Source organism: Manacus candei, unplaced genomic scaffold, assembly GCF_025592945.1.
Source record: "Manacus candei isolate 608988 ecotype Guabito, Panama unplaced genomic scaffold, ASM2559294v1 h1tg000023l, whole genome shotgun sequence".
Taxonomy (NCBI): Eukaryota; Metazoa; Chordata; class Aves; order Passeriformes; family Pipridae; genus Manacus; species Manacus candei.
The window spans coordinates 14,401,688-14,424,975 of NW_026138071.1; the positions used below are offsets into that span (position 1 = coordinate 14,401,688).

At 37.4% G+C, this 23,288-nt stretch overlaps 1 long non-coding RNA gene across 2 annotated transcripts in view; it reads left to right on the forward strand.

Moving 5' to 3' along the window:
- Window positions 1–202: 202 nt before the first annotated feature.
- The window catches only part of LOC127471274 (uncharacterized), a 34,980-nt gene continuing 11,894 nt past the window's right edge, over window positions 203–23,288 (forward strand). For both annotated transcript variants that reach the window (XR_007904612.1, XR_007904611.1), the window contains exon 1: window positions 203–301. This is a non-coding gene — a long non-coding RNA (uncharacterized LOC127471274). The remainder of the gene's footprint in view (window positions 302–23,288) is intronic.

Here is a 23,288-nt window from a genome sequence, read left to right on the forward strand (position 1 = left end):
CACCTCTTTTAAAAGATTTGTATCAAAACAACTAGTGAGGCAGGTGCAGGTCAGGAAAAATCAACTGAGGACTGAAACCCTCTAAATGTTGCTGAACAAGAAGAATGTGAAACTGCACTGTTAAACAGTACCAGGTATTATTTAGCTAGTTAAAGAAGAAGTAATACAGAGTTTGGGAGGTGAGGTTAAAGCCCTGTTTGCCATTAACTTCAAAGCAATGCAAAGAGGGAGATCAAGTCAATCTTCAAGAGTGCCACTGGTGTTTGAAATGTATTCATTAAACAAAGGAACTGCAGGAACTGTAAGCGCATTTCAAATAATTACTAATTTTAATGTTATTTTCTTGCAGAATTTTTTATGCTTATGATGAATTTATTTGTTTTAGGGGCTGCAGGGGACTATTTTACTTTACAGTTTTATTAATTATTTGTTCTTGCTACTGTGCAATAACATGCTTTTTTGCCTTTGTTTGTTTGTTTGTTTGAAGGCTTTTTTCCCTCAGAAAAAGTATTATTACATGATAGAATTACCCACCTGTAACAAACTCACTTCTGTGGGAGAAAATTTGTATTAAATTGCACTTCAAGATGGGAAGACAATCTACCCCTTGAAGAAAGATGAAAATAGTTGTATGGGAAACTTTTGGCAGAGAACAAAGGTTTTCCTAGAAAATGCTGGTCTACTGAGCAGATCCTTTGCTGTTTCTTCAGTTTTTCCATAACTCTTCAAGATTAATTGTCAGTAAGAATATACGGATTAGATTCTGAGTCACTTTATTTCACATATTTCACAGTTAATTCATGATTTACTCAAATAAAGTTCTCAGGGTTTGGCTCCATTAGAATAGTGTATTTAGGATTTTTACACAGTATTATTCATCAATAATTACTTAGCTGCTTAGGCCTTATTTTTCAAAATCTACATCTGTCTTTGGCTACATTTTAAAATACCTAATATCCTGCTAGGACACCTCATAGGAGTGTTAGAATCCAAGGCAGTAAAAAAGAAGTGTCTTTAGGATTTGGTGAATATTTTAATTACTTCAGAATACAGAAAAAATCTTTACCAGAAGACATGGAAAACATAATTATACCGGTTCCTGTACCAAATTAATTTAATTGGAACACAAAATCACTAACATTAAATTCTAGTGAAATATTTTAACTGATGGTATTCAGGCACTTAATCTGGTTGAAATTCTCCCAAAGACTGAAACAGTAGCTAAAATTGCCTGACTTTTAGGAACTTTAGGTTCATTTCTAAATGAACTCAAGATTCATTTCTGTCAAAGGGAGGAATTCATATTGTTCAGAATATATTGTTCCAAACAACCATGCTTATGAAGAATTAATCCAAAATCAGCAGAATAAGTAAAAATACTCACTTTGTGCCCTTTTTTCTAATCTGGCCTTTCACTCAATTCCCTGCCCCAAGGGGTTCTGCTTCTGAGCTCTCTCTTAGTGTCTGCCTGCATCTTTCCTTATTTCCTGGTTTTTCTTTGCTAACATATCTGATTATGAAAAAATTCCCTAGAATCTGGATTTATGACTGGTGTCTATATGGCTTAGTTTTTCCTAGGTATTGCCACTTGACTCAAATATCAGCTTCTCTCTCTTTTTATATATGTCTATCGATATCCATATATTGGTTTTGATGGTGTTAATGAGAAGGTTCATAAAATTTTCACTTTGACTCTTAAGTTTCTATTCAGGTAGTTCCAGCTCTCATAAAGGGTAGTGCCCTGTGTTTACTAAGACAAGTAACAAAACATGCTTCCCTTCCCTGTTTATTAAATCTACAAGGATCTGAGACAGGGATCCAAAGCTGTCTTATGCTTTCATATTGCCATATATCACAGCAGCTTCAAAGTATTCTGTTCTCATCCAGGAGCAAATGGGCAGGAGGGAGGTACTGCCTAGAGTCTGGGTTTGGGTTTTTTTTGCCATTGTTGCTGGGAATTGGAAAACTTATGTTACAACTTTTTCTGCGATATGGCTAAGCCTAAAGACTTAATTTAATATTACATCCCAAGTATATTATAAATATTATTTGATTTGTTATTTTTGGAGCCTGTATGACAGCACTGGTTTTCATCCCAGATTACATCTAAAATAAGAAAGAAAAAAAGGCAGATAGATTTCCTAACAAGCAGTATCTGTTTACCATCAGTTGCCAAGAAACTATGTAGTGGCTTAGAGAAATTGAATGTTTTTTTTCTATGGCTTAGTAGTCCAGACCATCACGGGAACTTATGAAACTGGGAATCCACATGTTTTATAAAATTTCTCTTTTGGAAATAAAAATTTGGCTTAAATTTATTAAATGTTAAAGGTAACACAGAATAATTTTTCAGACTAAAATCCTTAAAGAGGGATTCATGTAATAATGTGACAGAAATTGTTTTTCATATTTCTAACATTCCTTCTCTGTTCATACAGCTCACAATCTATCAGCTACAGGGTTTTATTTGCCTGTATCTCTTAAAGAGTACAACAGAAAGACCAGGAGCTAGCCTTTCCTGTACCGTGATCAGCAGCCATGTATCATTAACTAAGTCACTACTAATGCTTATGTATATAATATTCCTGAGCAATATCTAAAAAAGTTGTTGCTATAGGAGTTTTGTAAATATGAGCCCAAAGTAACTATAATCAGTTTATTGAACACAATGCAATCATTGACTCAACAAAATCCTTCACCACAAAAATGTGCAGGTTAGAAGATCTGAATACAGGTCAGCAGTTGTTCTTGTATTTTCAGTAATTGAACCATTTCTCTAACTCTGTAGAAATATGGAAGAATCATAAAGAGACAAGAACTTTTCATTCTGGCAGTGTAATCACATTTAAATCCTAGTCAGTACCAAGGTTAATCAAAGAAGCAGGCTTCATTACAAGTGTTAACTGTAATTTTAAATACCTTGCAATAAAATCAGGAGTTAACTTTCACAGTCTTTCAAAACATGGATATGCCCCTGAAAAAAGCTATGTACCTGCAGATGCAATAACTAAAGCTAAAGCTGTTTAAATACTGCATTTAAGAGCTTTCTGAAACTGTTTGTAATATTTGATGAAAAAATAACTAAAAATTATTTTCTCCATAATTAGTTGATCCTACTAGTATAACCATAGGATTAAAAAAAAAGCATCTATTCTCCTATCAATTTTTTTTTAAGTGTTGACATAGATGACATACAAGAAACAAAACAAGACAAATATCAATATCTAAGCAATGTCTTCAGGAGAAAGTAGTTTGAATGACTAAATATGGGTTTACCAAAATGACTGAGCAATTGTCCCTTGCCCCTTTCACGTCCTGAGGGTATTCATATCTCCCCTAATCAAAGTGCTCACTTAATCTGAGTTGCTCCTATTCACTCAGTCTGCTTACCTTCTAACCTACCGACACAGCTTTCATCAACATTTATAGAAATTTAAATTAGTTTTTCATCAATAATTGTTTACTCTCCTGAAAACATACTTATGCTGAACCATAGCTTTATTTGTTCAAAATTTTGCCTCTAGATGCGGTAAAGTTCTGCAATTAAGGATTACAGCATAAAGGCAAAGATCTGCAAGTCAGGATTTTGGGGCTCTCAAACTATGACAGTATTCAAGATTTGGAACTAGATAACCAGCTAGAGATATCCCACTATACTTTTTTTTTTTTTAAATGATGTTTCACTTACAATTTGTTAAAAATGGGATAGCAATCTCTGACCCAAGATTCATGTATGGGAATATTTTATTGCTTTTCCTCTAGCTGATTCACAATAATTAACTGAAGCACAGAAGTCCCCTCTTAGTGAGGAATTCTTTCAGCTGGGATATGCTTTGACCTCCTGCATAACAACAGATGGGTGAAGCTTGCCAAATATCTCAGAAAAGGTGGCTCAAATCAATGCTTTTTCTGTGTGTCCAAAACACACGTCTGACAATCACAGATACCATGTACATGCTGCTGCTGTTCCCAGACTGCTATCTCTATTGCTGAGGTCCTGGTAAGATATGACACAAGGGATGGATCTCTAGACATTTAATGTAATAAATGAAGCAAACACTATATTATCTAATTCAGGCTCTGGGCCCCAAATTTTCAAGCTTTTCACAAAAATTGTAGTTAGGACTAGAATTCCCAAAGTATACGTGAGCTTTTTAAAGAAGCCAAATTCTCAGCTTGCCTGAAAAATACATCCATGTATGTCCACAGGTGAGATACAATTCAAGCAGGAGAACTTCCTCTAGTAATAAGTATTTGGAAATAGTTCTAATAGGTATAATAGTGGTGTGATGAGATGAGATCATCTCTCAACTGAGGCTCAGAATAATCTCTCCACTTTCCTTATAAAATATGCAGTTGCAAACAAATAATGATGTCTCTTGATCTCCCTTTCTGGGATCCTTTTGAGGCAGAAGATTATTTTGTTAATAATTATTACTTGTTTAATAATAACAGACAACAGCTAAGGAACAAGTATAATACAAGAGATATATTGGTCATTTCAAGCAAATCAACCATCTCTACCAACTTAGAGGAGAAAGCCAGAAGGCACATACTCAGATGCAAAATTATAATTACAGACAGAAATACAGCATAAATCCTCAGCTACCAAAACTATTCTAGGCTGGAGACCTATTTTTACTCCTTCTTTAATATCTATTATCTTGATATGTAAAGATGACAAAAAAAAATAGTCTTCAGATTTTTCACCAGTATGTTACCGTATGCTCTTTGCTGCCCCACTCAGTGTTTTAAGGTTTTGAATTCATTGGTTTCACTTCTGAAGGGTTGAGAGGAGAGAAAGCCAAACAGAGAAGATGGATTTTTACTTTGTTCTGTTTAGCTCCAGTAAAAAAAATATGGCATAAATAAAATGTGCCAGGCCCGGTCCCTTTGAAGTTCTTACAGGAAGGTCATACACATTCTCACAAACTCTCACATCCCTCACAGAACAGGGAGAACAAGTAAATAAGGGGAGCTCTGGGCAAGCAGCTAAATACCGCATCTGTCCTTAGCTTCTAAAACACACCTATGAGGCTATAGATGGTCAAGCAGTCTGAAGCTGCTCTGAGTTATATCTGGGACTCATTCCAGAAAAAAACCTGCAGAAATGACATGAACTGTCTCTCTCCTTCCCAGCTATGCCAATGATTTCTCTGTTGCAGTCTTATTCTTACTGGAACTCACTGAAGAATCCCAGGCTCCATGATGTAAATAAGGAGAGACACTGTTATCCCTTGTAGAATCATCAGGCCACAACAACTTAATCTTTAAGGCTCGCAGTAGACTGTCCCCATTGCTTTCTGAAGTGACACAGGAGGAGGCATACAGTTAAGAACACTACCTCTGAAATGAACATTGCACACTTGCAAATGAGATCAGTAGAGAATAGAACTAATGAGAGAAAATTCCACATTAAGTTTAATTTTTATTTGTCAGTGCAAACTATTGTTCCAACATTAATTAAGAATATTCTCAGGATTACAAAAAGTGAAGATGAAAAAGCAGTACTGTCAACACTATCCCTCTGAACACTGAAGATGTGAGGACCAACCTTGAATTAAATTTCACTCAGTGGAGTCAGAATAAAGAATAGAGCACTGCAGAATATTCCCATCTCTCTTTTCTCCTCAGCAGTCAACTGTGCTTGAGCTACCTAAACTGCTGTAGGTTCTAGCAAGAGACTACAGATGTAAACTGTCCATGGAGAAAAAATAATCTTTAAAAGGAAATTCTCCTCCATATTGTCATAATCATTCTTTAAATAGATATATTGACCAACTTGTGTCTTACAAGTAGCTATTTATCAAAGCCCACATCCATGTCGTACAGCCTCTCTCTAGTTTCCTCTAGTTTCCACTTTAAATTACTAGGAGATATCTCTCTGCTTCTGTATTGACCACTAAGAATATCAAAGTATTTTTGTAAACTAGTTGCAACAATGGAAATTAAGCTTGATCAGTGTATTTTTTTTAGCAGGTATAAAGTCCTTCATTTAGACAATATTACTGAAGTGCCTACCATGAACTAAAGCAGCTGGGAGTTTAATTGATTCCTAAAAGTGCAATGGAAGCAGAGAACATAAAAAATGACAGAGTTGTTGTTGATGCAAATGAAAATGTTACAGCAAAGCAGCTACGGTGAATACTGTAGATGTTTACATTTTCCCAACATTCTTACATTGTTTCTTCCAGATTTTCCAGGCAAAGCTCACCTGGTTTTGCTCAAGGCCTGGAATGCACCGAATTGTGTACAGCACCTAATATTTATTCATGCCATTGTCAAGAACATCTTTGCAGCTCCTGCCAAAGTCTGTCATTGAATGTGTTTGTTCAGCTGCATAGCAAAAACATAATACACAGTCATCATTTTTACTTCGTCACCTACTCAATATTTTTCTTCTCTGATTAAATTAACTCATAAATACTGTGCTTTTCATGCCAGAAAAAAATCTTACTACATCCATTCAACTAACACCCATTTGTACATTTTTATGTTCTTGAACATTTAGCTACTTCAATAATTAATTCTGGAACAATGAAAAAGCCAAATGCCCTAATTTACTGGGGACTCTGGGAACTCTAATCACAATTCCAAAAGATTATATATTCAGGCAAAACTTTCTGCTAAGCTAAATTTCATCATTACTCACTATCAGCTGTAGAATGATGCATAGGAATGGAGAAAACACAAGGATAGTAAAGCACTTGGTAAAAAAAATATTTAACACCACTCTGCGTTTCCACATGAAAAGACTGACTGTACAAGAGATTGACTGCAGTGCAGATGATGAAGAATAGTGTTAGGTAGCCAGACTAAAACCAGAGCACACGAGGGAACCTGGCCAGACACTTCAGCTTCTAGCCCCCTCAGTTGCTGCTGCTACCCACAGGAGGTAAAGTATGGATATTCTCTAGCACTGCAAAGAGATCTCCTACCCTGGATGGCACAGAAACCGCAGCTTACAGGCATCTGACTTTGTGTCCGGGAATCGGTGGAAAATAAGATTCCCCTGGGAGGTCTACCCTCTCTCTAGGCAAGTTTAATTTGAGAGATGTTCCTCTTAAACCCATTCTTAAACATTTTCAGTGATGAAGACTCCACAGCCCTCTCAAAAAATCAACTTTGCTATCTTTAGAGTCAGAAAGCTGTTTTCTAAGGTCTAATTTGAATTTGCCAGAGCAAATCTTTTCTATCTACCATAGAGAACAAATAATTCCTGTAAAAGGCTGCCCATCAGTCTTCTTTATTCTAGAGAAAGAAATACAATACACTTCTTCCAATTTTTCATATATGTCATGTTGTTGTGACCTGGTTATTCTCCCCTGGGCTCTAACTACCTTTGTATCTTTCCAGAACTTTGGCACCCCAAAACCTGATATAACACAGGCCTTAAACAGTACTGAAATAGTTGTTCAAGACAATATCATGCAACATGGTGTCAAACAGTCAGAATACCTGTGACCTATCATCTTTCCACTTTACTTGTGACCGGTTTTATAAGGGAGTGAAATCAATTTGACATGATTAGTTACTGACAAATTCCTATTCATCAAGTGAATGAATTTCACAAATTCATATCGGCTGCTACTTATTTCCTTCTCATCTTTTAGGGCTTGAATTTTGTTATGAATTACAGAAAAAAACTTTGAATAAATAGACGTGGCTAGCCAGAATTCCTTTTCTCTTTCTCCCCCTTTCTGAAAAAAGGCATCACATTTAACGTTTTACAATTTTTCTCTTTGGTCTTCCCAGTGTCCTCCAAACAATTGCTAGCAAATTTGAGGTGACCACGATGAACTTGATTCTGTGATAATTAGGGAGTGTGTCAAGAATATGAAAAACATTTGTCTTGCCCTTATGTTACTCTAGGCAGAGGCTTTACCCTTTCTAGGTGGTGTTAATTACACTAGCCAGCTGCTACAGTTGATGCATTTAGTAGAATCTGGTCCAATAAAAAGTACAAAATATTTCAGCTGTCACAGCATCACATATCCTTTTCTCTTGAGCTTGCTTCCCAGTTGTCTAACTTCAGAATACTTTCTCTTCCTGAAGACTATAATTTTACTTTTGCTGCTTTGCCTTTCTCTCTTCCTATGCATTGTGAGTTGTGTCTGTCACAATCACAAGTGCTGCTGCCCGCACATGTCTGTCTGCCACAAGTGCTGCTGCCCTCAATGTTCTGCAGTGGAATAGTGTCATATCTTATGCACATTCCTCAGACCTTGGTTTCTTATTATTCGCATCAAAGAAAGTATTGAACATTTGCTCAGGCCCTTTGAATGTCCAAGAAAATCAGAAACAAACTACTTGACTAAGTGAAACAAACTTATAAGCACTCAGCATTATCTGTCTGACAATGTGTCCCTGAGATATTACCTCTTTCAGGCTTTCAAAGAGTTAAGGCACAGTCACAGTGTGCACCCCTGATCACAGTGTACAGCATGTACGGAGGCAGCCTGCAAAAGGGAGCAAAACAAAGGAAATAATGTGGAATAGGCCCCCCAACCAGGAAATTGAGAAAGACGAGTTGTGAGTTATCTAGTCCTGGCTGAGAGGTCTGATTAAGTTATAGAACTGAAAAGATGTCTGACAAGAATAATTTCTCTGATGAAGGCAAAATTTAAAGTAGGTCTGGCTCTGAATTAAAAGTCCAAACACAAGGACTCTGCAGCTAAACTGAATCCAGATTAAAATTAATCTGATCTTCACTGAGCTTTAAACACAGACCTTACACTTTCATTATTCAGTACAACACACTAGAGAAGATGAATTCCCCATTGTCTTTGTTGTCCATGCTTCAAGCAAATCACAGGTATTACCAGACCTGAGAGGATGCCTGGGACCTGTTCAGCAAGTCCAAAAGACCTTTTTGACAAGGTAAAACGTGAGTATCTGAAAAAGTCTCTCAAAAAATTGGAAAACAGCCTCTAGGAAAAAACCCCACAAGCTTCAACTGTTTTGGAAAACTGATTCACCTTCAATTCTTCCCTTTTAACTCTCATCAACAAAGAATTTGCTGACCAGTGCCTTTGCCAACAGTTTGATTGTTAAAGAACATAGATTTCAGGGCTTCAGAGGAGTCTACTACCTAAATATGAAAATTATCCCTCACTTGAACTTCCAGATTTAATGCTTTGTAGGAGACCCAAATGGTGATATTGCCTATGTCTGTTTCTTCTTCACCATCATACATATTCTTTGAGCTCCATTCTGGACATCTGAGCGCGTGATAACCTTCCTTGTTTTTAACCTGCTTCTCCTTCCTGAAGAATCTGTATCCTTTATATGCTTTATATTAATATTCCAGCCATATGAATTCTCTCACCAAGTCTCTGTTACTCCAATTCAGCTATAATCATAACCAATTACTTAGATTTTCAGTTTTCCTTGTTTATTTTTTATATTCTTCAGTTTAATTATTTATAATACTCATGACTGACCTGCTGTTTTGCCCCTTGTCCTTGTGACTTTATTAGGAACAAACATTTCTCTATTACATGAAGTTTTTTAACCTCATGCAAGTTGGTGGTGGTTATTTTAGTACATGGAGTTTTGCCAGCTCTTTCCTTAACTTTTAGACTAAAGTCATTCTTTCCAGGATAGCAAATGACTGTTGAAGTATTTTTTTCTTCTAGTGTGGGCCCAATATTTGCCCAGCGACTTTTAGAATATCACTAATAGTCAAGGTAAATTAACATCCTTTCAGTGTCATAGTGTTCATCTTTGGGTTGTGACCTGACTGTCAAATAGGAGGTTTTGCACGAGTTCCACCTGAGTTTCTGATCTCCACATCTCCATCCCTTTTCTGCAAACCTTTTGATCTGCCCAGCATTGCTTCCAACAGTATCTCTGTGACAGGAGAAGAGGATGCAATAGAAGAGACCAATGAGGCAGATGAGTTGGAGAAATAATGATATTTTGACCCAGACTGGTGAGAAGGAGTAGTTCTTTGGGGACATTCAGGAGATGTTAATACTGTCCTGAAAGTGATGGGATGAACTTTTTTCCCTTTCTGGCAAAATGGCTGCCTGCCCGTAGCCCTCTTCATGGTTTTGGCTTTTCCCCCATTATCACTGAGACAATCTTATTGTGGCTAGAAAAGGGTTGTTCTCAATGTTGGCAGGTGGCTGGCATGAGGTCAGACACTTCGCTTACAAAATGCGATAGACTATACATTCCTTCCTTCAGTACTGGACATCACCTAATCTAGTTTACAATATCTGTTTGTCTAGTTTTTTCAGTGGTGATTGTATGTAACCTGTTTTATGATAACAGATGCGTCTCTACCTGACCACTTGCAGCTCTTTTCCCTGCTTCATAAGAGATTTTAGTAGCAACCACAATCCAAACCAGATGTCCTTTCCTACCCAGCCTTCTTTGGAAGAGAATGTAGGTCACACTCCCTACAAATCTAATGCAGGACCGGAGCCAAGGCATACAGGATCAGGTCCCCATCTGGGCACAGCATTCAGTTTCCTAATTGCTTGCACAAACTAGGATATTATATGCATAAAGAATTACATTATTTGCTGCACTTCACCAAAGCATAGTAGAAAACCTATAGATTCAGGGTGGAAGAGAAAAGGGGGAGGAAGAGCAAGACAGAGGCAGCTTTAAACCATATATGTGTCTCTGTGGGATGTTTCAAGAGCCCAAGTAACTAAGTTATAGTGCACCCTGAGGTGTTAATGGGCTGCCCCAAAGTCAATAGCAACTGAAAATCCATGTAATTAGGCTATGGAAACACTCCCTTCCGTCTCAACGTAGTCCCATGCCAGTCAGAAGCTTTTTCCTCAGTTACCGAGCAGGAGGAATGTTACCCTGCCTAGACTTATCAAACTGCTCTTTAGACCTCTGTACCTGGAGTACAGGAACCACAGCCCAGGCAAGAATATGCCACTTTTTCCTGCAGAAGGTTGACATTCTCTTTGTCAAAGATGGAATAGTCTTTTTTTTATCATATGACTAGAATATGGCTATCACCTGGCTAAAATGCTGGCTAGCTGGCTAGGTACCTACCACCTGAGCAGCACTGTTGACATGTGGCAGCCATGCTTTCAGTCATCAGTCATATGAAAACTGGAGGTGACTCTTCAGCTGCCAGAGGCAGGGCAGAAAACTAATGGGGGAAGAGCAGGTCCTCGATCGTTATCTCTTTGAAGTTTTATTACAGCAGAACTTCCTTCTGAATATTTGACTGGCTGCAGCAGGAGTGCTGCACTTCAGTGGGCCTCTGTCAGACTCCCTCTGATGAACATTAACATGCAGGCTTGGGAAAAACCTCTATACTCCAGAACACACTAGGATCTGCTAAATAACCCGAGACTCGCCTCTGCTAAGTGTTGTACATACTGTGGAAGGAAGCCTTTTGTTACAGGTTTTACAGCTGTTATTTGCTTTGGGTTTTGTTTTGTTTTCAAAGAAAGGAAAATAAAATGAATTTAACAAGTAGGTTTCAGATCTTTTACAAGATAAATTGATAGGTTTTCTGCATGATTCTCATGTTTTTACATTATTGCACTCGTTTAAATCACCCTGTTAGTTCTCGGTGTTGGAAAACCTAGTGAATACATATGGAACCCTTAACTTGCCTTTGCAACTATTTGAAGCATTTAGGAATCCATCAACCAGAAAAGAGAACAGCATATTGCAACTACCATATGGGCATTAAATGTGATCTTGTCAAAGGAAAAGAGAATTAACTATTTTTTACATTCCTTGTGGCCTGCATTTTTTTTTTCAGAATATGAATTATTTCTAGCCATGTTTTGTTTTTGAAAACTCATTACAAGCCAAGGAAATATCCAGGTTACTAAAAAAACTCAGCAGGTTTATGATCTTCTCCAATGATTACCTAATACATTTGTCTCATCTGCTTTCCTTGTTGTGTGAAAACACACTGAGGAAATGTGTAAATGTAGTGAATTGTTCCCAACTCTTTTATTCACCTTTCAGCATTCTAGTTCCTTCCCTTGGCATTGATATCATTATGCATTTGTCAAAGACAGACTGTCACTTTAGAGCTTCTATTATGTGCAAGATTTGGCAGCACATTTTACCTTTGGGATTTGCTTATATCCTTTGCATGTTATTGTACTGCTTTGGCATTCAGCAACTTCAGTACACCCTCTTCTTTGATGTTCATTCCAGCCCCTAAATGTGGAAACAATGACTGAAATTTTGGATCAAAGCATCCCATAGATGGCAGGCAACATAATTTTGTGATAATGTACATGAACAGAAAGAAATCCCATAACTAGAATCTAAGTCTCTAATTGTTCTACAATTTGTGTACTCTAACATTCAAGAAAAGGAAAAAAAATGGGAATAAACAATGTAGAGGTCCAGTTGAATTCATACCAATGGGCAATTTCTCAATATAATTCAAAGAAAACACCCTTTTTTATTTTTCCCCACAATTGAACAAGAAATTACAATGTCTGCCTCATATTTGTTCTATAATCAAAGAAAAAAACTAATCTTCCCATTTTTTACTGTTTCCTAAAATACAGTAGCAAGCACAAATACAGTAGCCAATGAAGTTAAATGCAAACTTTCATCCGTGATTTAAAATAAAAGAAGCAAAAATATTTTAAAAAAACCAAACTATTTTCAAAACCATCATTCCCATCTATATTTGTAGTGAAAATGAAAATGGTTTGGTCTAGCTGATTTTAAATTAGGTCCCATTGACCATGAGTTTTGTGACCAATTCAGCTTCCTCACCATTCATGTGGGCAGATAGAGGTGTGCAGAGAAACTAAAACATTTGGGTTTACTGGTGATTCGTTTTACATAAACCCAAATTAAGATAGATTAAAATAAATGAAAAAATCTATTATAAAATATGTGGGGTTTTAATTTTTTTTTTTTTCTTAGCAAGGGCATATGCAAGTGCTAGGACAGCTACTGAGGTTATTACAGTAATTTATTAACACCCGGGCTTTGACACCCCCGCGGTGCAGTTTGCGTGCCCGGTGACCCCACACCCACAGGTGCGTGCGGCTGCCCCAGCCCGCGTTTTCCAGCCGGGGCTTCCAGAGGTCAGTTTTTCCAGCCAGCCATGTGCAACAGTGCCATCCAGTGGCAGCTCTTCCTATTCACATCCGGATAACCTCTAGGAATCCAACAAAATTACTACTTATAAATAAAATGAATGAACACTCCCACCCCCCATAGGTAGCAAGCTGCCTTCATGTTAACTGTTAACCACAGAGCAACACATCTTCAGTTGCTGTAAAATCCTCTCATTGTATCCATGGGCAGATTTTAACCATACAAACCAGAGTGCTCTTTTCTGTGTCTGGGGGCAATGCCCCGTGGAGGTGAGAGCACTGAGCTCCAGGCTGAGAGCCTTCTAAAGTGTGCAGAGCTGCACAGGCCTGGCGCTAGATCACACCTTACCTAAAGTATATATTCACCACTGAAGCAAGACTGTGACTAATCCTGGCATTAATTGCCATTTAGGGCTACTGGTTTAGGACCCTAAAATCCCACCCCTCCTTCTCCTATATGACACTGAGTTTCTTTCAAGTGATAGCAACAGCTGTACTTTGTACTAAGGTAACACTCTTGATTGCTGCATTTAAAACTCTAATATTCATATGCAAATAACCCCCCCCAGATTGACGTACAGGTATTCATTCTATATAAAGCTACACAGAATAAAGTATTGCCATAGTAATTAATTCACAAGAGCATTAAATACCCCCCCATTGCTTAAAAGAGTTATATGAACATATATGCACAACAGAAATCATGCATTTGATAATTCTCACCCTTGCACAGTTTCCTTGTTGTGACACAACCTGTCCAAAGCCTTTAACTATTTAATTCCCGTGTGATAACTGCTGATAGAAGTGCTTACTATTTTAATCACTTTAAGGATGGATAGACTAAAATACAGAAAGTCTACACTAGTTGCTCAAGATCCTGTCACAAAACACTGATATAGACAAGAAACAGATCATGCAGAACTGACCTTTAGTCTCCAGCTCAGGCTACTAGCCCATAGTAGGAAGTGTGATTGTCTTTTTTATTCTAAGCAAGAGAATACACCCCCTTGTTATTTTAAATGTAAGAAAAATGATAGAGTGTGTTTCAAGAAAAAGGCTGCAAAAACTTTCAAGACTGAGGGAGCATCTGCTTGGGGGAACAATCGTATTAAACTTTTGCCTAAAACGTCTATCAAGGAAAAAAAACCCAATCCCTATCATCTGAGACCAGATACTCTTCAAGGCCTAATCCAATGATCAGCACAGTGAACTCGCTTATTCAGGCCCCAGTCTAGTAGATCCTGTTGCAGGAATGCTGCATTAGGCTTATGAGCAACACTTTGGAAGTAAGTATGCATAGTTCCTTGCTTAAAGTTATAACCATGTTCAACCATCCTTTTGAAAAGGAGCTTAATGATAAATGAACATGAACATTTTAGTGCCTGCTCTAGAGAGAACAGGATATTTCAGAGTCCAGAGGCCACTAACATGTGCTTTGGCAGACAAGCTCTCCTCACATCACATTCTGCCTCTCCAACCCCTCCAGTTCAGGGAAAGGGACATCTCAGCATCCATGGAATAAACTTTTAGTACCCTCCACTTTCCTCACCTCATCCTCTGCTTTCCTTCCTTGATCTCCCATACCTATGTGCCTTCCCTGAGGCTGGGCAGAGCTGGATTGGCCTGCCCTAGATGCCCAGTGGTTCCCCTCCAGCAGGGCTGACCCACACTCTGCTCCAGTGCTATCGTGTCCTGCTGGCCTGAGGAGCAGGAGACCGGCACTGGGAACCCACGCTGGGCTTCTCCTCACAGCCCAAAGCCCAGATCTGTTTTGGTGACCTTGGGTGGGTTTGGCAGTACAGTAAAGAGGTCATCCATGGTGGTCCGTGTATGTTTGCTCATAACCTTGAGATAACTGTATACTTTAATCTATTGCCTAATCTAACATTGCATTACATTTCTTGAGGATAATTTATACTTATAGGCTATGGTTTGATGGGATCATGCACAATAAACCTGTCTGACCAAATCCAGATTTTGGAACACAGCAGGAAAATTTGTTTTAAATGGTCGATTGGTCGTTTTTTGTATCTCAGAACATATCAGACTGTCCATAAGAAAACATAAATTCTATAAAGTGGTAGCAGGTTTTCTGATTTACTGACAGTTGCTGGTTTGAGTTTTCACAAAAATATTTGCTATAGGACAGTGTATTAGGCGTATTCTTAAAGGTAAATAACTGCAACCAATAAAAGTTCAGCCCATAAAGGGTCCCATCTTCTAGGAGTTTTCTGTACCGAGAATTACTACCAGCATAATCATGGCTCCCTGCACACTAATATTTCCTCTGATACAGTATGATCAATGTTGTGGAAAAACATTTATTATATTTCTTCTAGCTACTTAAAGGCATTACTGAATTATGAGCATCGCAAAACGAATCCACTGTGCATTTTTTCTTTATGTGACGTTTTTACAATCTTCATTTTCTACTTTGCAGCCACTGAGCTATAGTGATCGCACTATGCACCCTTTTCCAACTGACACAGGGGCCAGGAACTCCTTTCTGCTTTATTACATTTGAAATGCACTTCATATGACAACATTCGTTCTCATTCTGCATTGGACCCTTATTTAAACAGAGAAGCCATTTTTTTACTGGGCTGTACTTAAAAGGGAGAAGTTATGAAAGAAATTAAAATGAGGGAAGAGGGTTTAAATAGCTGTTTCAAATATGCCTACTTAACAGAGGTGACAAAGTTTTGACGCAAAAGGGACAACAATGGACAAGATACATCAAAGCTGTTCTTAAAATGCTAATAATTGTAAAGATGGCAGTTTATTTTCTTTTATTTTACATGTTTTGAGACACAGTGCATTACTGGGGTATTATAACTTCACTGGAACAAGAAATAAATGAGTAAGGAAGGAATAAATGAAAGCTGAGTCAGGAGTGAGATTCAGCTACGTAGGATACGATCTTGCAGAGGCAGTCCATCTAATGGCTAGCATTCACAGCAGTCATAGACTCATTAAAGCCTTGTGGTAGGAAGTCAGTTAAAATAAGATGGAAATAGTAGCAGGTTCATTGAAATTGTATTTTCCTTTGGTAGAAGAAAATAGAATGTAACTCTTCAAAAAAAAAAAAAAGCCTAAGTCATATGTAAATGTATTATTTTCTATGGGAATGAAAGAATTATGCACTCTTCCTGCCTTCAATTCAGTGACTCATCCAAATCAAAGTATAAACAGAAAGAGAGAGTGAGGCAAGAGAGAAATGTATAAGTTTGAGCACTTGAGCCCATGATTTATGGCCTAGAGCTACAGCCAACTTTATTGCAAAAACAACTTCACCTATTATAACCTTACCCTAGACTCTCTGGAGATGGGAGGGGGTTGAGCAGCATTAGAATATCAAGAGGAGTTCACAAACAATTCCAGTCTCATTCTCACTTCCCTTTCCTCTCTCGCCCTTAATACGTATTTATCATCTGTTGCCTCCTTTCCTGCTCCTTGATGTGGGCAGATCATGGTACCTCTCTCTTGTCTTCCTGTGGGAATTGACCAGGGCCTCTTATTTATCATGAGCTCTGACTGAAAAGTTCCTCTCATATTTTTGTCTCCTCCTGTCTGAAGGACTGTACAATTCTGAAGGTGACACCTTTGACACCTTTGGTAGCCCTTGAAATTTGCTAATGGTGGTTTTCTGCACACTCCAGCTGATGATGAACACTTGACCACCATCTTTGAAGCACTGCACAACACATCAGTTAGGCTTTGATTTTATGAAACTATTACATCAATTTCCGGGAACTGTTTTATTAAATATATATCTGTACATGTTTTATGGAGATTGCACACCCATTTGCATTACTCCAGCACTCTGTCTTTAAATTGTCTAGTGAGAATCCTACTTAAGACAAATTAATACTCTCTAAATGGCTTTAGAAATAGAATTTCGTTTCACAAATGCAGATAAAATAGTAGAGCCCACAACAGATGATTAGCAAGGGCAGTTACACAACTAGCTATGGACTATCACAGGAAACCTGAAGTTGTCAACAGAGATGACATTTCTTCAAGTTAACAGAGATTCTTCAAGCATTACTCTAAAGAACTTCATTGTCAGTCATGAGAAAACTTCCTGTGGCATGAATGGAAGTGACACAGAGTGCCCTGATGGTATCCTGGGGGGTCTGTAAATTATGAAGGAGCTGTGTATTTACCATGAGGTGAACAACATCACAGCTAAAGGACATGGGTTCTTTAAGTAGCTTAGGTTGTTTCCCTTCAAAATAATATTTTGATGGTATACACGAGATACAAGACTGGCTGTCAGCCAGGTTTTAAAGCATAAATAAGCCATGATCTCATTTGCCTACAATCTTTACAGGCAACAGTAGCATGTATGAGTGACTGCTGTATTTAGGAATGACAAGATGGACATTATTAATAGCTTAATTGACATTAATGCAATTACCCCTATTCTTATTACAGTTAGTAGAATTACACAGAAAGCACTGGTTGAGGCTTCATTTTCCCTAGAGCTACCCAAGGATACGACATTTTCCACCACACCAAATCTAGTCTTTGACATTAGATACTTAGCTACAGAATCATTCCAGTATATCATTATAAATGCATTATAATAAAGATGTTATGAGGTACTGGATATTAACCCCCAACCCCTGAAGAGAAATAAATACACTGGCTGCAGGATTTCTGCTTTTGTTGTGCAATGAAGAGAGAGTTTTGCTCACAACTAAAGAATTATAAAATGTTATACTGATAATTAAAAAACAGACTTAACCTTCTTGGGTCAGATTAAAGCTAAACACATCCTCAACATAAAAAATAATATATTCATAGGATATAAAGAACCAAATTTTTGGTCCATCACAATCAATTTACAATTTGATTTGCAGACGTGTGTTTGTGTCTATACTTTTTGGAGACACAGCTATCCTATTTGTGTATGCAAGTATCTCCATTTAGACATCTGATAGGTATGCCTGATCTCTAGGAATTTTGTTCCCTTTTTAAATTCTGTTTCTTTGTTTGTTTCTTACTCTTGATGTCTCTTCAACACAGAAACACAAGATTTTCCAGCCTCGGGACTGCCTAATATTAAACTTTCATCAACCGTACAGGAGTCATGAATTAAATCAGTTTCCAGCACATATAGAAACAGAGAAATAGAAGTATCATGACCATACATTGATTATACTGAAGCAGCATACAGGAGCATTTAGGACTACCACACTAGGCATGGGATAATCTAATAAAGCAATGGCACATTGCTTCCTCCACAAAGGAATTGCATTGCAATACAAGCAAAGTAAACACAAAGCACTAATCAGTATGTGTTGGTCATTATGAAAACCAAGAAAACAATTTTCACAGGAGAGCACATAAAAACCCAAATTGGGATCATAAATTTCATTTTCAACCCAAATATAAAGTTTTTCCAACAAAACATGTTACATGTTAAAGAGAATACCCACATGACTTCATGTTTTTGTTGTGTTTGGTTTTTCCTAATTCATTAAATCCAATTGATTGTGGTTTTGTTTAAGTCTGAAGTCCATTGTAATAAATCCTGTCATATGTAATTATCATTTTATATATTCATATGAGTTTCTATGTCTGTATTAACATGTGTACCTGCTGGTATGCACATGTATAGAGGAAAGTTTTGTTGTCTTCTCTTTTCTTCTTACCTCCTGAGAGAAACCTGTAGGCACATAGATTATAAACTTTTAAAAGTCACATATCATTGTGGTGCATTCCATTTTTAGTGAGTCTTTCTTGGAGGTGACTGAGAATAAATTCGGCTTGAACTAGTCCCTGAAAGAGATCTGTCTCCAGTACAACTGACTGCTCAGCTGTGGTAGTTTGTCAGCTTTCAGGCCAGGGTTCATGTGCCTTATCTGTCCTGGCTGTGCTCCTGATCACAGCTCACACTCCCAGAGAGAACAACTCCCGTAATAAAGAATGAATTAAAAATGAAGCTTTAGCACCGGCCAGGCACTTCTTATCTTGTAAAGTCTTAAGTCAGGTACTTCATTATACTTCAGCTCTTCTTAAACAAATACAGATCTGGCATCTGGTGAAAACGCTTCCTGGGAAGGTTTTATCTGTTCTAACGTGAAACTCAAGACAAGGCTATAGGGTGTAATTTAGTGTTTTAATCGAATCCTCAGTTCACAATATGCACTGTGTATTTTTTGAGGATAACATTTAAGTGTTTGCAAAGTCCCTGTATTTTTTACAGAAAACATTTATTTTTGACTACCAAATCGTTAATCACTGAGGCTTATCAGCTATAAGGGAAAAATAATCAGGACAGTGGTGGATGTCTTGCCTATTGATCTCTTCAAAGCAAAGCTGGATGCCTACAGAGAAGATCCCATGGTCCACTTAAAGGTGTGAGACAATGTCAGGAGAGATGAAATTTCACAGTCTGTAGAGATAAACAGACGATCTACTGGTCCTTGTCAGCCTTCAAGGCTAGCATTGTTTAGATTTATAATATGCATGGAAGGTTTTAGAGAAGAAAATATTTAAGTCTGTGTTATTTACTCCATCATTTCACATCGTAGAGCAAAGAAAAATAGAAAAAAGTAGCACTACTTAGGTACTATCCTAATTAGCTGAGATCCAGCAACGTTATAAATCCCTATTCTTCTCTCAGAGGAGAGGACAGGAGCTTCTGCAGCATCAGGGGATCTGCAGTTAGGAGGAAGTCTGAACTACCCTGCACTGAGGAGTTTGTAAGGTAATGTCTGAGGCTCAACTCATTGAATTCAAGTCTAGCTTTGGAAGATATCTCTGGTATTAAAAGATGTGATATGGAACCATTTTTATAAGTAACTTGCCTTAAGAGAACAGGATTTTTTAGTCTTTGCCCAGGTAACATCTTGGGTCTGCCTCACAATCCCTTTTGGAATAAGATGCAGCAGCTAAAGAAACCTCTACTCTGTAGAAATTATTGAAACTACAACCCACTTGCTCTCTGAAGAATGTGTGGAGCCCAGTAAAGAAGCACAGAGGGGTAGTGTGCAAACTTCACAGTTGCTGCAATTCATTGTCTTATACATTAGTGTCTTTAAAAAAAAAAAAAAAGTTAATTAAAGTTATATACCAGGCTGTGAACAATGGTAAATGATGGCTTTGATTCACAACCCTACTTGGACTTAGCTGCTGCAGCAGCAAAAGTTACTGCACCTCTTTGTTACTCAGTCACTGTCATAAAAATGGTGAAATATTATCATTATCCTATTATCAAAATCTGGTTTTCAGGCTATAATCTAACACTGATTTTCAGATGGCCTTGGAGCTGTCATTACCAAATGTCTGCGCAGTGAGTGACCAAATGTTCTAGATAAAAGTGAAACCTGACAGAGGTAAAAAGAGAAAGAAAAGCTGCATAATGGATATATTTTAAGATTACCTTGATGGTACCTTTACCAGAACAGAGAGGGGAGGGAAATAACAGCCTTAAAGCTTTCCACCTCACCTCAGTATCAGGCACCAACAGCCAAAGACAAAACATGTCCCAGAATGACATCTAATGGATTTCTGACAACAGCTGCATGGCTAAGGTACAGCAGACCGCAAGTCGAGGCCAACAGTGAAGAGGTTGTTGGACACTATCTGTAGATTTAGTCAAAATTTTGTTTAAGAAGGTCAAACCTTGCTGTTGTGGAAACATCTCTGACAAGCTCAGTTTTGAACACAAGCTGGAAAGGAGCAAAAGACTGTCCTACTACTACTTTTGTTCATAGTCTTAGTCCTGTCTCAGGTTTCTCAGATTTATCATAATAAGAATGTGCTGTTTTGCATACTAAATAAACATTACTGTGAATTTTTATAGAATTTAAAACTTTTATATATGGGAAGTGTCACCAGTATGTATTGAATAAAAATTATCCTTTTTAAAACAAGTTAAACAAGAAGTACTGCAGAGAGAAGGTCACTACTTCTAACCACTGTTGATTACATCAACTCCAGTTTTACTGCTGTTCCCTGTTTTGTTTCTTTTGCATGTCAAGGCATTGTTCACACCCAGCCCTTTATGAAATGACACTCTGATGCTGCACCAGGTTTTTCCTGCAAACAAAGTGACTTTCATACAAGCTCCTTTTCAACTTCAAAAGTAAAAATTTTTTGTAGTTATTAATGATCCGTTCTTGTGACTATCCATGAGTGAAGGGCATTTGCCTCACTCACATCTTTAATAGAAAATAATTAATGAGGTGTTGGAAATTAACAACAATTAACAATGCCTGGGAACAACAGCAGAAGGTGTTTGATCCTGTTTAGATGAAGTTGAGAGAATTTGTTTCTCAGGCAAGGGCTTGTGCCTGCAAGAAGGGAGAGATGGAGGGGGATTTCTAATGTGATCCTCCTTCTTCTGCATTACCTTGTTGAAAGTCATTACAGTGACTTGTCAAGTTGAAAAGAGAACAGGAAGGCCTGTCTCACTGAGATACAGGTACATCAATTCTAGCTTCCACAGGGACTTTGAACCTAAAGTTCTCAACCTTCAAGAAGATAAATCAGAACTTTCTGAGTGGGATCATAACCCCAGACTTTTTGCAGTAATTAGGTAATTTCTGTAGTAAACACAAAATTCTGGTCTTTTATATGCAATTATTCATGGTGACATCAAGGCTGCAGAATGCTTGCATGTGTTTTGAAAGGTTAGATATGCTCATGGAAGATGCACCACAGCTCAGGCGATACAGTAAGAATGTTCTGGGAATATTCACTACAGTCTTGTTTTGTGCTTTTGGTCTTACCCAGGCATAGACAAGATACTTGATCTAATGTAGTACAGACTATCCATTTCCTCTTATGTTATATGCAAATAAATCACTTTAATAAACAGGCAAAATTGCTATAAAAATGTGTAAGATAGTCATAAGCATACATAGGAAGGGGAACAGGACTATTCTCCTCTAAGTGATATATTTACCATGGTCCACAGAAATGAAAAGCTGATGAAGAAATTTGGTGATGTTTTTCCCTAGTTGCTCATGCTCTACTCAGTACAGCAAACAGGAAGATAAAAACTTCAAGATAAACAGTCAAGTCCCCACTCCAACTCCTCATCATGATTTTGCAGAAAAATCTGCTGGAATTGAACTGAAGAATGTAACTGTGTCTGTTTACTCTCTCTCTAAATTTGAACAAGCAGCTGTGGAAATAGTTTGGGCTGACCTTTTCCCTTACTGGAAAGCAAAAGAAGTATAGAAATTTTTTCAGGAACCTGCCCAAAACACACAGAGTTTCTTCAGCCTTCTAGCTTGGAATCCTTCAGTTTTAGCCTGTGGGATGTAGTTTAAAATGCCCCAAAAAATCTACAGCATACAGTAAGAAAACAGATAGAGGAAAAATTCTTTCACCTGAATAAATGAAATGCAATAATATTCTAATCTCTTGATTTATATATGAAATTGAGAGTGTCTTATTTCTAAGAATGAAATTATACAACAGAACTGAATGATAATGATACATCACACTCTGCCTCTCGCCTTTGCCCAGGGGAACAGGAAAGATTTTGACAAATAATGCACTAGATGTAAAATACAAATTTTCTCAGCATGAGTTCAATCAATGATCCCAATTTACAAACTATTTGTGATTCATCCCTGAATTTCCACATTTTTTGAATATGGTATTACTATTGGCATTTCTATACTCAGTAGGGAGTTATAGAAAAAAGAAGAATTTCTACTTCTATAAGAAGAAATAATATCTCTTTTTGCAGTTGTTTAGTGTTGGAGGTTTAAGACACTGACTCCAGAAGTGATTTGTTCTGTTCTCTTTCTGTTTAGTGCGATGAAAAGACTAGATTTGATAATTCCATGTACAAATGCAAATTCCATATTCAGGAAATTTAATAGAATGTACATCAATTGTATTTTGCCTTTGGTTTCACACTGTGGAGGTGATTTCTTGCACTGTGAATCTGATGATCAGTAGAAGATAATGAGTGTACATATCACTTCTCAGTATTATATGTACAACTTTTTATTTCAATCAGGCACTACCTGATTCTACAATTTATTACCTATTTTACTCAAATTTGCTATCGGAAAACCTTAAAGTAACATTGCAAATACTGTGGAAGGATAAAAAATATGCATAGAATGCACATCATGACACATGAAATGAAAATTTTAAAAAATTAGTTTGTTTGATTCAAGACAATAGTAGCACAAACTCAAGCAAATAATGATGGGTGTTACTCAATCCCTTTACTCCAGAGCTACATAACGTGAC